This window comes from Talpa europaea, assembly GCF_964194135.1.
Source record: "Talpa europaea genome assembly, contig: HAP1_SCAFFOLD_42, whole genome shotgun sequence".
In the NCBI taxonomy this organism is placed as follows: Eukaryota; Metazoa; Chordata; class Mammalia; order Eulipotyphla; family Talpidae; genus Talpa; species Talpa europaea.
In genome coordinates, this window is record NW_028168046.1 from 336,816 (window position 1) to 351,720 (window position 14,905).

At 54.3% G+C, this 14,905-nt stretch overlaps 1 protein-coding gene and 1 pseudogene across 2 annotated transcripts in view; one reads left to right on the plus strand and one right to left on the minus strand.

Moving 5' to 3' along the window:
• LOC311187912 (patr class I histocompatibility antigen, alpha chain E-like) overlaps positions 1-9,736 on the minus strand; it is an 89,510-nt pseudogene extending 79,774 nt beyond the window's left edge. Inside the window, exons 1-4 of the transcript in view lie at positions 9,659-9,736; positions 9,015-9,333; positions 8,165-8,440; positions 7,901-8,044 (exon numbers count right to left, since the gene is read on the minus strand). The product of the transcript in view is annotated as a patr class I histocompatibility antigen, alpha chain E-like (transcript). The remainder of the gene's footprint in view (positions 1-7,900; positions 8,045-8,164; positions 8,441-9,014; positions 9,334-9,658) is intronic.
• Positions 1-14,905, plus strand: part of LOC311187911 (patr class I histocompatibility antigen, A-126 alpha chain-like) — a gene marked incomplete at both ends in the record, with an annotated part of 254,100 nt that overhangs the window by 110,653 nt on the left and 128,542 nt on the right. The gene's annotated exons all lie outside the window — the stretch shown is intronic.

The following is a 14,905-nucleotide window of genomic DNA, read 5'->3' on the forward strand; positions in this document are numbered from 1 at the left end:
GTGAAATAGGTGCAGACCCTAGCCTCTGAGGTTAGGGCTGTGTCTTAATTTAACTCTGGACTAATCATACTTTCAGAGGCAAGGAGCTAGAAATATCCAGCTAGTTATTTAGGGGGCTCCATTCTACAATATAGGGGCTCCTTGAATGACCAATTGAATCCTTACCAGGCCTTCTTGCAGAGGGCCTAGGTTATATTAGGCAATTCTGGGCCACGTGCCCCCCACCTCACCCCAACCATGTCGAGCGGGGCAGCACTTTGAAAGCCCAGCACGGGGGCTAAGTGCAGACAGAGATACCAGCTGGGGCAGGTGGGCACCAACACCTGTCTAGAGTGTAGCCACAGAGATAGCAGTGGTTTATTTGAGACCACCCATATCCACAAAGGGGTGGCCTCCCCTGCTCCCTTTTGAAATTTCCCCATGGGCCTTTGCACCCAATTTTGTTTTTGTTTTTTTTGCTTTGTTTTTAATTTTTTGTTGGACCTAATAATTGTTTTGATTTTTCTTTATTTTTTTAATTTTTACTTTTTGTTGCACCCAATTATTCTGGACGTGATCCCTATCTGCAAAGAGGAGGCCTCTCCTACTACCTAGCAAAAGTCCCCATGGGCATGTGTGCCTGATTATTTTGTGGGAACCCACCTGTTAAGGGGGGGGCTCTGCTCACTACACATGTCTTGCAGCTTGAGGTTACCCTGTCCCACTCACAAAAGTCAAGCGGGCATGAGGTCACCACAGTCCTCAAAGGGGTGTCCTCCCCTGTCCCTGCTCACAAAAGGTCCGTGGGCATGAGGCCACCCCAATCTGCAAAGGGGTGGCCTCCCCCATTACCCCTTAAGTCCTGCGGGCATGAGGCCACCCCAATCCAAAAAGGGGTGGCTTCCCCTGTCCTCCTCACAAAAGTCCCATGGGCATGAGGCCACCCCAATGTGCAAAGGGGTGGCCTCCTCCTTCCCCCCTCACAAAAGGCCCATGGGCATGAGGCCACCCAATCTGCAGAGGAGTGGCCTCTCCCGTCCTGCCCCTCACAAAAGATCCACAGGCCTGAAGCCACCCCAGTGCACAAAGGGGTGGTCTCCCCCATGCCCCCTCACAAAAGTATGAGGCACCCCAATCCACAAAGGGGAGAACTCCCCCATCCCCCTCCTCACAAAAGTCCTGCAGGCATGAGGTCACCCCAATCCGCAAAGGGGTGGCCTCCCCCGTCACTCCTCTCGAATGTCCCACAGGTATGAGGCCACCGCAGTCCACAAGGGGGTGGCCTCCACTTGCTGTCTTTGCAAAAGTCCCGTGGGCCTCGGTGCCTGATTATCTTGGGGCCACCCCGGATTTGCAGAGAGGTGGCCTTCACTGCTTCTTTTACAGAAAGTCCCCATAGAGGGGATGCATGGCTTACTCAGGCAATTTGGGGGTACACACTCCCCCAACCCTGTGGAAAACTGGGCTTGGCCAGAAGCCGGGCCGGGGTGGCTGGTGGAGGCCAGGCGGAAGGCGCGCGGGTGCCATACTGTGCTGGGACGTGTGTACATGGGGCTGAGACGGCCCCTGTATCACAGCGGAGGCTGCGGTGGCCCCTGGGAGAGGAGGTTTCTATGAATCAGTTGACATCGAGGAAACTTATTTATAGATCGCCCAGGACAGAGGAAGGAGGCAAGGCCAGGAGTGGTTCCTGGTGTTTCACTTTTGTTTCTGAATAAACCGAACTCACCACGTGGTCTGGCCCTGGGATCTGGGCTCAGGCGCTGCGCTGGGTGTGGGTCCTGCCAGCAGAGGGCAGGCTTCGGGGTGCAAGGTGCGCATTGGCGCTGCCTGTCAAGGCATCCAATCCCCCTCAGCTCTCTGACCTGTCAGGCCTGTGGGCTGCGTGCCGCCCCGGGAGGGCCAGAGTACTGGCTCCCAGCCTAGGCATTTCTCCTCTCACCCTGTTCTTCTGGGGCTCCCACCCAGGCCCCATGAGTCCTCCAGGCTGGCACTCTACCCCTGGTGGCCACAGCAGGGTTCAGATGAAGACCAGCTAAGTCCAGGTGCTTTCCCGAGCAGCCTGGGAAAAACTGGGGCCTCCCAGGCACCCCTGCGCCCCCATGCTTAAACCTTCCCTTCCCCCTGAATGCCACAGAACACAGCCAGCACACAACATGTTGCTCCCCATTGTTCAGAAATGGGTTTCATTCTCAGCCAAGAGACAGCAGGACTGGTCGCGGCCAGAAGCACACAGCTGCCGGAACAGCACCCCCATGCTCGGGGAAGGGGCAGGAACTTGGCTGGGGGGGCTGACTGTGCATAGGCCGGGAATGGCAGGGAGGCTCGTCGGAGGTGGCACGTGTTGGTGGGGGTGGCTGGGGTGACAGTGTTTGCTTGTTGTTGGGCCACAAGACTCAGAAGGACAGCACAGCCGGCGGTCCCCAGCACCAGAGATGCACGCGTGCACGTGTGTGTGTGCCCGTGTATTTATAGACATGCATAGAGCAGGGCAGGAGCAATACCACCGAGGGGGCACAAGAGTCACCGAGGTCACGCCTGGGGTGTCAGCTCACCACCACAACAGACTAAAGTCACAGATGAAGGGGGAGGCTTGGGGGCCGGGGGCCAAGTCACAGAACAGTCACCCAGGCAGGCCCGGGAAGAGAGGTGTCCCAGGAAGAGGAGGGGTCTGGTTAGAGGTCGAAGGGGGCCCTGGGGCTCTCAGGTTGGATGGACTTGCCTGAACCGATCAGCTGGCAGCTGGAGAGAAGCAGAGAGAAAACTGGGGAGGGAGAGAAGGGGGAGAGCTGGGAAGGCAGGTGCAGCCTGGGCTGCAGCGCTGGGGGGGAGGTGGGGAGGGAAGACGAAGCAGGGGAGGGTGTGGGCAGGGGTTCTGGATGAGAGGGGAGGGGGACAGGGATGGGGGATGCAGGAGCAGGAGCTGGAGCCTCTCCCTGCTCACTCGCAGGCCTCTCACACACACGAGACAGTGCACCCATGTGCCAGACATGTGATCGGCCCCCTCCGGCTCCCTCCTCTCTGCTCCCCTGTCTTTCAACCCACTGGCCCAGGGTCACCCTTAGTGTCAGGAGTAGGCGGCCTCGGGCCCCACATGACTCCACCATTTCTGATGGAGAAAGACAGGGGAATACCACTGTTTGCCCCGGGAGGGCAGAGCTGAGAGGTTGGCTGGAGGGAGCACCGGGGCCCCCTGGGGTAGGCAGAAAGCACAGTAGTTCCCCATATGGACCCTGGGGAGGCAGGGAGGGCAGGAGGCCGGATGCTAGTGGCCACAGGCTTATAAGTCTAAGAGGGGAGCCTCAGCTGGCTGGGGGACCGCAGGTCGTGTAGGTGAGGCTGGGCCCTTCCTGGTGTGGAAAAGCAGACGAGCAAGCATCAGTGTAGGGGTGCGGGGGCAGGCAGGTCTGTGGGGCAAGTTTTACTGACCAGCTTGGGTAGAACTCAGAGAAGCCGACTTGCCCAGGTCAGCCGACACTGAGGTCCCCTGGCTGAAAAAGGAGAAGTGACACTATGAACAACAGGCCCAGGTCCACGGGCCTGCAGGCAGGCTTCGGTGCTTCACCTGGGGCACAGGGACGGCCGTGGCCCTGTGCTGGCGGGAACAGCAACAGCAGGCACGGAGGGCAAGGCGCTCTGTGGCCTGCCTGGTTGCAAGGTGGCTGCGGGCCGAGGGTGTGGCTTGGACCCTCAGGCTTTCCAAAGCCATCAGACAACCTGAGCCTTCCTGAAGGGACTCAGTTGCCACAATAAGGAGGAGGGGTCAGACCTCCTCTGCCCTGTGGTGGATCCGGTTCCAAAGCTCCCAAGGTGGCTGCCCTGCCCCAGCAGCACACTCACATAGGGGGATGGGGGCTGCACCCCCAGCATGAATTTCGAAGGCTCCCTGACGGCCTGCTCCCTGACAGCGGCACAAGCGGCCTATCAGCTCAACACCCTGCGTGACCATCTGCACTGCGGGTCCTCGAGCCTGGAGACTTCCTCAGCCAGAGAACATCCACCTAGGTGGAAGGCCCGGGTAAGACAAGTCTCAGCGGCTGTCTTCAGTCGGAGGTACTTTGGGAACCTGGGGTTGGCTTGCCTGTATGAACTTAAGTGTGTGTGTGACCAATATAGGAATCAAATTCTCTCTGAGAGCCAACTTCTGACTGAAGCTTATCTATCACCCTCGCGGCAGATGCCTTCTCTCAAACCTCGGTCCCTTGGAGCTTAGGCCAGATATGTGCCCTAAGCGTCTCATCTTTTACTGCAGCGCTGCGTGGCCTCAATACCAATTGGACAATGGCTCCCACGGGCCGAGCATGGCACTTTTGACTTCTCGATCCTTACAGACCTAAAGAGTTCTGTCACCGCAATGGAAAATGGTCAGAGATCCCTTAGGGCCAGGCTGGCTTTCTCTTGTGCTCCCGTGCCCCCCTCCAGCCCCTCCCTCCTGAAAACCTGCCACACTCTCCAAGTCTTGAGACTCCTCTCACTCTCCCCCTCTCTGGACCCTCTTCAATGTTCTGATCCTCTAAATTCTCAGTCTTCACCTCCTCCAGCTCCCCAATCCGGCCTCCCCTCTTTTCTTCACCTCCTAGCCACCACACCCGTTCTGGGTGGTCCTCTTCTGGGTCCCCTCAGGGAAGTGGCGGGGAATGAAGGAGAAATTAGGGTCCATGGTCCATACTCTCTGTCTGGTCTCTCCCAGACTGAAAAGCTTCTTGGCTCTTTCACTAACAATCCCACCACCAACACCAAGGAGTTTCCTTGTCTTACCCAAGCCTGTGACCTTACTTGTCATGACTACATGTGATCCTCTCTTACACCCTGACCTCTGACAAAAGGGAGCAGGTTTTTAGGTCTGCCCAAGACCATGCAGATCAGGTCCCTGTGACTGACACAACCATGGCCCCAGGCTCTGCAGCAGTTCCCAGCCCAGAGCTGGCCTGGGGCTACCAGACTGACACAGGCAGGGCCCCCGGGGCAGGACTCACCAAGACCATTTTATTACCTGTCTCCTAGCTGGTCTCCAAGTGGCTGTGCACAAAAGTGTAAATTTTGCTAAGCTCAGGGAGATCACCCAGTCTGCCTCAGAAAACCCTGCTGCCTTCCTTAGTCGCCTGACAGAGGCATTCCAGCGCCATACCAGGCTTGACCCTGACTCAAATGGAGGCTCAACAGTTCTGGCTACCCATTTTATATCTCAGTCAGCTCCTGACATTAATAGAAGCTTAAGAAGTTTGAGAGGACTCCCCTGATGGCGCAGATGGCAAAGCGCCGCGCTGTGAGTCTCTCCGAGGCCTCTGCAGTGCCGGTTCCATGCCGGTCGGCCAGCGAGGGTCCCACATGGCACAGCAGACCTCTCCTGCCTCGCCCGCTACTCCCCTCAGCAGTGTATTTCGTCAGTCTGCCTGATCTGTTCCCCACTCTGTCTCTAGTGAATCCTCTCACCCTCCCACATATCTGGCCTGGACCCCTGTTCTAGTGTAAATGAATAAATAAACTTTTTTTTTTTTTAAAGAAGGCTGAGGACTGTCCTCAAACCCCTATCCAGGATCTGCTGAATATGGCCTTGACAGTTTTTAAAAACCGGAAGGAACAGGACAGGGCAGAGAGGGAACCCCTTAGTCTCCAGAAGGCTGGGCTTCAAGCTCAGGCCCTGGTAGGGCCTTGAGACCGACAGGCCATGTTCCTCCAACCACCGCAGTGCCTGCCGCCCGACAGAGGACGACAACGGGCCCCATGGCCCCCAACCGACCACCGCTGGGAGCCTGCTTCAAATCTGGTCGAGAAGGCCACTGGACCAGACAATGCCCCAACACCTGCCAGGACCATGCCCCATCTGCAACGTCCAGGGTCACTGGAAAAGTGACTGTCCCTCCATGCCTGGCTGTGGTGGACCAGTCCTTCCAGCCCCTGCAACTCTTGCCACCGGCGGTCTTCGGTTTGGCAGCTGAGGACTGAAGAGGCCCGGACTCATCGACCCCGATAAACTTCAAGGAGCCCAGGGTAATAGTCAAGGTAGCAGGTAAGTCCAACTCCTTTCTGGGCTCTCCTTTAATATGTTGCTGGCCTCCTTCTCTGCAGACCTTCTCTGCCACAATCTCAGCAACTCACTGCACAACTCCTCACCTTCCTGGGCTCAAAAGGATACCGTGTCTCCCCGTCCAAAGCCCAACTTTCAGTTCCCACAGCCGTCTATCTGGGTCTTCCACTAACTCCTTGGATATTAAATCCTTATTGGATTGATGATGTACAAATAGTTTCTCCAATTTGATATTGTCTTTTCATTTTAAGGATAGCTTCCTTCACTATGTAGCTTTTTAGTCTGATGTGATTCCACTGGTTCCTTTTTGCTTTTGAATCCTTGGAGCACAGAAGACACTATGGGCAGTGAAAATCCTCTGTATGATATTCTCATGATGGACACAGGTCATTACACGTGTCCAACACCCCAAGAATGGACAATACCAGAGTAAACCCAAAGGGAAACCATGACTTTGCAACTATGACGAGCAGGTCCATTACTTGTAACCCACGTGTCAGTCTGGTCTTAACACGTGATTTGGTCATGATGTGTGAAGAGTTTTATAAGTTGAGGAATGAAGTGTAATTTACTTTAGAAAGCATATTTCATGCTCATACAAGGACATTTAAATAACACTCAAGGATACGCATAAGTCATTCCCCTCCACCCCCAACACCCCAATCAGCCAGTATCTGCTCAAAACCTAGCAATTTATCTTTTCTCTTCCAAATATATGTAACTCCATGCTCCTGTCTGGGCAATAGTGTTCGTTTTCCCATCAGTAAAGGAGTTCAGGTCACAGAGTTGGGGGGAAACATTTGCAAATCACGAATCTGACAAAGGACTGTATCTACAAATAATGCCGAAAACTCAATGATCAGAAAGAAATAACCCAATTTTAATAAGGACAAAAATAGTGTAATAAATGAATGGCACCTCATCTGTAAAAATGTACAAAACTTCTATACAAACGGCAACTGTATTCATAGAAAAGTGAAAATATGAACAAATGCTCACTATCACAGTTAAGAACAGTGACACCATCACACCTAGGAGAGACTGAAAATGCAAACTCTGCACAATACCAGGTGCTGTCAAGGGTGTGAACAACAGAAGCCTCATTACATTCATTTTTTTAAATTTTTTTATTTATATAAGAGCTGGGGTACAGGCCCAAGTCGCGGGAGAGTGAAAGGGTTCACCAGAGACCTGATTCACCAGATCTGGTGAATCAGGATTCACCAGAGTGGGGAGCAGAACAGACAGACGGACTGAAAGCACTGCTGAGGGAAGCAGCGGGCGAGAGAGGAGATGTCTGCCCTGCCAAGTGGGAGTCTTCCTGGCTGGCCGGGAATCGAACCTGCACTGCGGAGGCTGCGGACAGCTTCACAGCACTGCGTTCAACCCACTGTGCCACCGTGGAGGGCCCTCATCACATTCATTTTAAAAGATGCTTTAGGGGCTGAGAGACACATCAGAGCCCTGGGCACTATTGTTGCCTGGTTGAGAACAAAACAGAACCTGGTAAGAGATGACACCACAGGAGGGACAGATGAGGGTGACTCCCCCATGGAGTCCATTTACACTGTCCCCAGGGGCTCAGGGTCAAACCACTGATCTACACTTACCTAGAGCCTGAGTGTAGCTTCCTCCTTGTCTCCCTGTGGGTAGAAAAATCATGTGAGACCAGGGAGCAGTCAGGTCAGAAGCCTAAAGGAATCTTCTAATCCTGCACCACAGGGAAGTTTCCAGAACTGGGACTAAAGACCCAGGTCAGGACTGGGGAAAAAGAAGAAAGGAGGTGAGGGGGGACTGGAGCAAATGCCCTCTGGGCAACACATGTGTGTGGATGGCACTTCCCAATAAACAGGCAGGGCAAGTTCTGCCTGGGACATGGAAGCCCCAGTGGACAAGATCCCCCACTCCCTTCCCTACCTGAGTGCTTCCTCCTCCACATCACAGCTGCAGCCACCGCAGCTCCAGTGAGCACAGCTCCAAGGAGAACCAGGCCAGCAATGATGCCCGCGGTGGGGATGGAGGACTGAGGAGGGGGCACTGGAAGGGAAGGGAAGATCATACCCTGAGCCCCAGACCTTATCCTGACCCTCTGAAGGGCTCCAGAAGGGCTCCTGATGGCCCTGAGAACAGTCTCAGTGCCCACATCCTCCTCCTTACCCCATCTCAGTACTTGGGGCTCCAGCAGTCCCTCATGCTGCACGTGGCACGTGTATCTCTGCTCCTCTCCAGAAGGCACCACCACAGCCGCCCACTTCTGGAAGGTTCCATCTCCCCCAGGCCTGGTCTCCACCAGCTCCATCTCCTGGGTCAGGTCCTCCCCATCTCGCTGCCAGGTCAGGGTGATGTCCACTGGGTAGAAGCCCAGGGCCCAGCACCTCAGGGTAACCTCATCCTCAGAGGTGGGGTGGTGAGTCACATGTGTCCTTGGGGGATCTGAGGTGGTAAATCAGAAAAGTCATTTTGTGTTTCCTCCATGGACACTGAAGAATCCTCATGAGAGCATCCTCACAATGGACAAGACAACTGGTGTGGCAGGAAGAAGCATAAACTGTAAAAAACAGGCTAATCTGGGGAATCTGTGCAATTCTCCTATTCCTAAGAAAGTTCTGGAATGAGGAGGAAAGCCCAGGGTAGGATGAAGCAGAGGGAGTGGAACACAGACTTTTTATTCCTGACCTGGGTGGAAGGTGAATGACACAGAAAAGCAGGAATCACATAACTGAAAATGTTCTCAGACCAGAAACAAGACTGAGAGAGAAACTCGTGGTTCTCAAACAGGCCCCTGGTCAAAAGGACCCGGTGACGTGTGATGTCAGGGACTGTCTGTCTTTCTCAGGAGAGACGGGATCCCTTCACTGTCCTTCAGGAGAAGCCGGAGTCTCTGGGAGTCTCTCTAGTGCAGAACATGAAACCCAGGGGAGCCCCCCTCTCGGGACTAGAGAGAGGACTCGTTTCCCGCAGTGACTCCAGGCAGGGGGGGACCGGGAGGCCTCCAGGCCCCTCTTACCGGTGCGCTGCAGAGTCTCCTTCCCGTGCTCCAGGCATGTGTGCAGCCACCTCAAGCACCTGCCCTCCGCATAGTTCCTGAATTTCTCTGCCTCACCCTGGGCCTCCCACTCGCGCCAGGTGATCTGAGCGGCCGTGTCCGCAGTGGTCCAGGAGCGCAGGTTCTAGTTCAGGGCCAGGTAATCAGCGCTGTCGTAGGCGAACTGATCATACCCGAGGAGGAGGCGCCTGTCGGGCCCCACGTCACAGCCAAACATGTTCTGGAAGGTGTGAGAGCCTGTCCCCGCCCTGTCACCCAGGGATCTCCCCGCCCACGCCCCCTCCCGCCGGGAATAAACTAAACAGAATGAAATGGGGTGAAAGTCCCGCGGGCTGTTCCCGGGCAGGTTGCAGAGAAGCCTGGATGGGGAGACCCTGAGCGACCCCCGTCCGTGGGGATGGGGGTGCTGACCCGGCCCGGACCCGCGCCAGCTCACCGGTCTCCCTCTGGTTGTAGAGGCCTCCCAGGGAGTCCAGGTGCGCTCCGAACCAAGGTATGCGGTCCCTTAGGATCCGCGTCCTCCTGTCCCTCTCCTCCTGCTCCTCCTGCTCCACCTGCCCCGCCCAGGGCGCCCGTGGCTCCGCACTCTGGCCCGGAGAGTCGCTGTCGAACCGCCCGAACTGCGTGTCGTCCACGTAGCCCACGGCCATGAAGCGGGGCTCCCCGAGGCCGGGCCGGGTCATCGCGGTGTAGAAAGTCCTCAGGGAGTGGGGGCCTGGGGGCGGGAGGGGAGACCCGGCCTGTTCTTCTCCCCTTCGGGGGCTCGAGTCCCAGGGGGCGCCCACGAGACAGAAAGTGGGTGAAAGACGAGTGAGAGTGAAAAGCGGCTGCGGGACGAAAATGGCCGGGACTCGGGGGGCCAGAGGAGGCTGGGGTCTCGGGGGACGGAAAGGGGCCAGGACGGGGCGGGGCCGAGGTGGGGGGACAACTAGGGCGGCGGCGAGGTCGCGCCTTTCCCACGCCCGCCCGCGCCCTCGCCCCCGCCTCTGGGAGCGCCCTGTCCCCTCCCGACCCGCACTCACCCGGCCGGGTCTCCCTCGGGGCCGCGGCCCCCGCGAGCAGGAGCAGGAGGGCTGCGCCCCCCATCCCCCAGGACGCGCCTCCACCCGGGCTGGGGAGATGGAGTCCCGGCGGGCGGGCGAGGGCTTTGGAACGGGAGCCGCGGGGCTGCTGATTGGCTGCTCCGGAGACCTCCAGGCAATGGGGAGTGAGCCCTGGGGTGAGTCACCAGTATCCAGGCAGGAGGACCCGCCCAGGCTGTGAGCCCAGAAGGGGAACCGAGGGGAGAGGGCGAATCCCCAGCAGTCACCTTCCAGCCCTGCACCCCGCGCTGGGGACTGAGACCCAGACAGCCACACCCGAGACTGGGACTTTGCCGCCCCCTCCTCTCCTGCTCCGAGACCTTTGTCACACCGTGTCCCTGAGTCCAGGCCCAGGGACTGGGTCCGCAATTCTCAGACATTTTTCTTTCAGAAACTCTGTTCAGTCTCACAAATTATTACGGGTCCCATGTATAATTTTGTTACGTGGGTTACAGCTTTAAATATTTACTTTACTAGAATAAAACCTTTTTAAAAGATGTTATTGCTTCTTTACTTTAGAATATAAATAACCTGGGGCCTCCCTGGTGGCGCAAGGGGTTAAGCATCAGCACTGTGAAGTGACCTGTAGCTGCAGCAGCACTAGTTGGCCAGGGAGCAACTCACATGGCACCGCAGACCTCTCCTGCCTCACCTGCTGCTCCCCTCAGCAGTGGATTTCTGTAGATCTGCCTGTTCTGCTCCCCACTCTCTGTCTTTGGTGAATCCACTCACCTGCCACATCTCTGGCCTGTACTCCAGTTCTTGTGTGCATAAATAAATAAATCTTTTTTAAAAAGAATACTAATAACCTATGATATGCTAATGATGGAGTTTTTGAGTCAGTGGGTTTGGAGTGAGGGATCCTTGGGGTCACTCTGGGAAAGATGTCACCAGGGCTCCCATTTCAGCGGTACGTGGAGAGTTCCCCAGGCAAGTTTCTTCACGAGACAGGGACAATAGTTATATTTAAAGGGAAGGTTTTTTACGGGGAAAAGGATGTCCTAAAGCTAATTCCATACAGGCTTTGTGGACTCCACCCCCACCCCAGGCCAAAGCCAAAGACACTGGGAACTCCAAATCCCATCACCACCCAAGGGAAGGTGGCTGGGACCTGAGGGTGGGGTTAAGCAGCCAGGTTTGGTATAAAACCAGACACGTGGGCTTTGGTGGGGGGCTCTTTTTTTGGCTCTCCGCCAGCTGGCAGCGCTTGGCCAGCTCTGAGAGTGCCTTTGTGTTTCCAGGTTGGCGAATAGGGTAGGACGCATTAAAGACTTTATTTCCCTATTTTCTCCCTGAGTTGTACATTTCCTCATGTCCCTTTCCCTTTTATTAACCTTTTGTGTGTGCCTGTAGTGGAGTACAAATAAGTCCCTTTTATGCGCGCAGGTGAGAACCCACAGCCAGGCAACCCATTTTTATATCGGGGCTGCTCAGGTTTATTAGGGAAAGGTTTATTAGGGAAAGGGACAGAAGAGTAAAGGATATTTGCATAGACACAGGTGGGCAGGAAGAGCTGCCCAGAAAGGGACAGGTTTGCTGAGAGAGGCCTGCATGGTTGCAAGTGGGCGGCCTTGAGGAGAGCTGCCTCCACTGAGGGAGGTCAATGAAGAGAAGTGCAGGCATGATACAGGTCATGGGCAGGCAGGAGGCTGCTGCCCTGCAGAGGAGAGAGTTGGTGAAAAGAGGCACCTGCATAGTCACAGGTGGACAGAGGGAGTGCTACCCCAGCCTGCGCAGAGACCGCACTAATACAGTCTTCTGTTGGGGAGGGGCCACTCCTTGTGAGCCTTTGGGTTAGTTGCTGATTATGTATAACTGTGCAGAATCTGAAAGCGACCAGAGATTCCACCATGGGCTCAATCTCCATATCTTTACCCTTGGGCCTGTGCTCTAGACAGCAGTCTGATACCTGCTTGGATTTTCTGTTTTGTAATCTAGGCTTTGGTGCCTAAGGATCTTGGTTTCTAGATCTGTGTCAGTGGCTGTGTTAATCCCTTCTACCCCCTGCTCCTGTGTGAGCCAGATTTCTGGTCTTGGGGAACCTCCTTTCCAGTCTTTTTCTATTGCTGTTCTCCATCATTTACTAACTTGACAACTTCCAGTACTATTTTTACTATTGGGATTTGTGGTGCAAAATAAAGTGAAAAAATTTTTTTTAAATAATTTGATTCCAGGGACCTCCCTGTTGGCGCAAGGGGTTAAGACGCAACCTATGAGGTAATCAGAAGCCTCTGCAGCCTCAGTAGGCTCTGGATTCCCAGGCCAGCCAGGGAGCAACCCACATGGCATAGCAGACCTCTCCTGACTAGCCCACTGCTACCCTCAGCAGTGTCCTTTGGTCAATCTGCCTGTTCTGTTCCCCACTCTGTGTCTGGTGAATCCTCTCACCCCCCACACCTCTGGTCTGTTCTCCAGCTCTTGTATGCATAAATAAATAAATCTTTTAAAAAAATAAATAATTTGATTCCAGTGTAATGAATACTGAAGAGCTTTATGAAAGGTTTGGCCTGGTAAAGAAAAGGAGAGCCAGGCTAAACTTTCTCAAAGGAAGGGAAAATTTATTGCGCCCCGGGCGGACTTCACGGACCCATGGTGGGGGTCAGTGAAGCCTGGTGGGCTGTTCCCAGGTGGGCTGCCTGGTGGGTTTTTGCATTTGGCCTCCTGCATGGACCTTGACTTTATAACTTAGTGGAACAATATATTACTTTAAAAAAAAAAAATCACACATTAGCACAAGACCCAACCAATATGCAAGAGAGTGATGAGAAAATATATTATTGAGCAAATGAATATAAAGATTCCAGCAGAATTTCCAGTCTAGGTGCAATTGTAATAGAGTGGTGCCCAGGAAAATGTTCCCTTGCCCCACCCAAAGGAGGGTGGAGCTAAAGAGAAGAGAAGAACCTGGAGAGGAGACAGAAGAAGAAATGAAGCAGGATGGAGCCAGAAGGAGACATGGAGGAGGCACATGGAACAGAGAGACACGTGAAGAAACTGCGTTTGCCTTTTGGTCCTGAAACAGACGTGGTTGAGAGACCCATGGGGAGGAGAGCAATGTTAGCTTTTATCTTGATTTTGATTTTGCTCTTTTCCCTCCAGACTTGTCTGGTTGTCTGGTTATTTCTGATCCTTTTCTGTGGGTCCCCACTAAAAGATGCTTTAGATTTGTGGCAGGCTTTTGGGCCTCGCTCTGGGCCAATCCCATTCGGGTGGTCTTTTACCCATGAGGGGACGGGTAACTTTGGGTGCTGGATTTAGAAACTATATTCTTTGTCTTTTCTATATAGTTTACTAATTGTATTCAATTTCCTTTCCATTACAGTCTTAAATGTTTTGTCTTGATATGGCCGATGACAGAACCTATGTAGAGCAGGCAGGTTTGCGGGGCCTGGGGTGCTCCTCTCCCTGCCCTGTAACACAATGAACACTCCCATGCAGGCATAATTAACAAGTTTGATTACTCACAGCTCTTTCCCTTCTAAGATGCATGGCCAGGGCCTGAGCACTCTTATCTACAAAGTTGGGCAGTAAACCAGCTGGCCTGTCTCTTAAAGGGCATCCTCAAATACCTCATCTTGCCCCCTTTGCCTGGCGCCCCTTGTCTGGGGACTTTGCAGCAAATGGTTGTGCCTGCTTGTAGGGTAAAGAAAATATCAAGCTTTTCTGCCCTTCCGCCATCAGGATAGATGATGGATCCTTGTCCTGAATGCATGCCTGATGGCGGGCACCTGGAATAGGGTGTGGGCATAGGTAGATGGGATTCAGCTGAGCTAAGACTGTGCTTTTAAGGGCGGTGTCACGGGGATGCCAGCAGCAGCAGTAGAAGCCGAAGCCGAAGCCGAAACCGAAAGAGGAGCCGAGATCACCAGAGAGCCCAGATAGAGTGAGGATTTGCTGGGGGCTGGGAGGCCTGCCAGCGTCCCGCCCCCCCAACACCCCTGCCTGCCATATGCCTGGTGAACCCCAATAAAAGACCTGCAAAAAACCCACTGAGGACTCTGACTCCTCCTTTACCCGGTCTGCATGGGATCAGAAAACCTGCACTGTATCCAGTCCTGACCCTGCACTGCTGAAAACGATGCTATTGATGGAGGACAGGAATGAAAAAAACTGAAGAAAGGAAGCACCACAAGACCAGAAACCTGGCTGTAGGATAAATGGTTTTCAGGCTTTTCTGCCCTTCCACCATCAGGATTGCCTTGCCTGATGGGGCACCTGCAGTTGTTACATTGTTGCAAGCTGTCTGGTTTACTTCTGTGGGCCGTGGGAGGGGTATTGAGATAGGCTCCAGAGAAGCAGAAGCAGGAGAGCAGCAGAAGAGAAAAGGGGAGAAAGTAGCCAGAGAAGCCCAAAGTGAAGACTTGCCAGGGGCTAGGAGGCCTGCAGGCTTTCTGGCCCCCTGGCACCCCTGCCTACCCTGTACCTGTTTGCCACACTACATGTAAAGCTCAATAAAAGCCTAATAAAACCAATGCTGGCTCCAGGACTCTCCTTTACCCCATCTGCCGAATCATAAATAACCTGCTCTGTGGCCATCCTGGTCCTACACTGGCTCTCACAAGGATGGGGGTAGAAGAGATTAGCATAACCATCAACACAGTTGTGGAAACTAGGATCCTCAGGCACAGACTACACAGTTGTGAAAACGAAGATCCTTTGGTGCCAAAGCCTAGATTACAAAGCATAACATCCAAGCAGGTATCCCAGGGCGCATCCAAAGGTAAAGATATGGAGATTGAGCCCATTGTGGAATTTCAGGTCTTTTTCAGA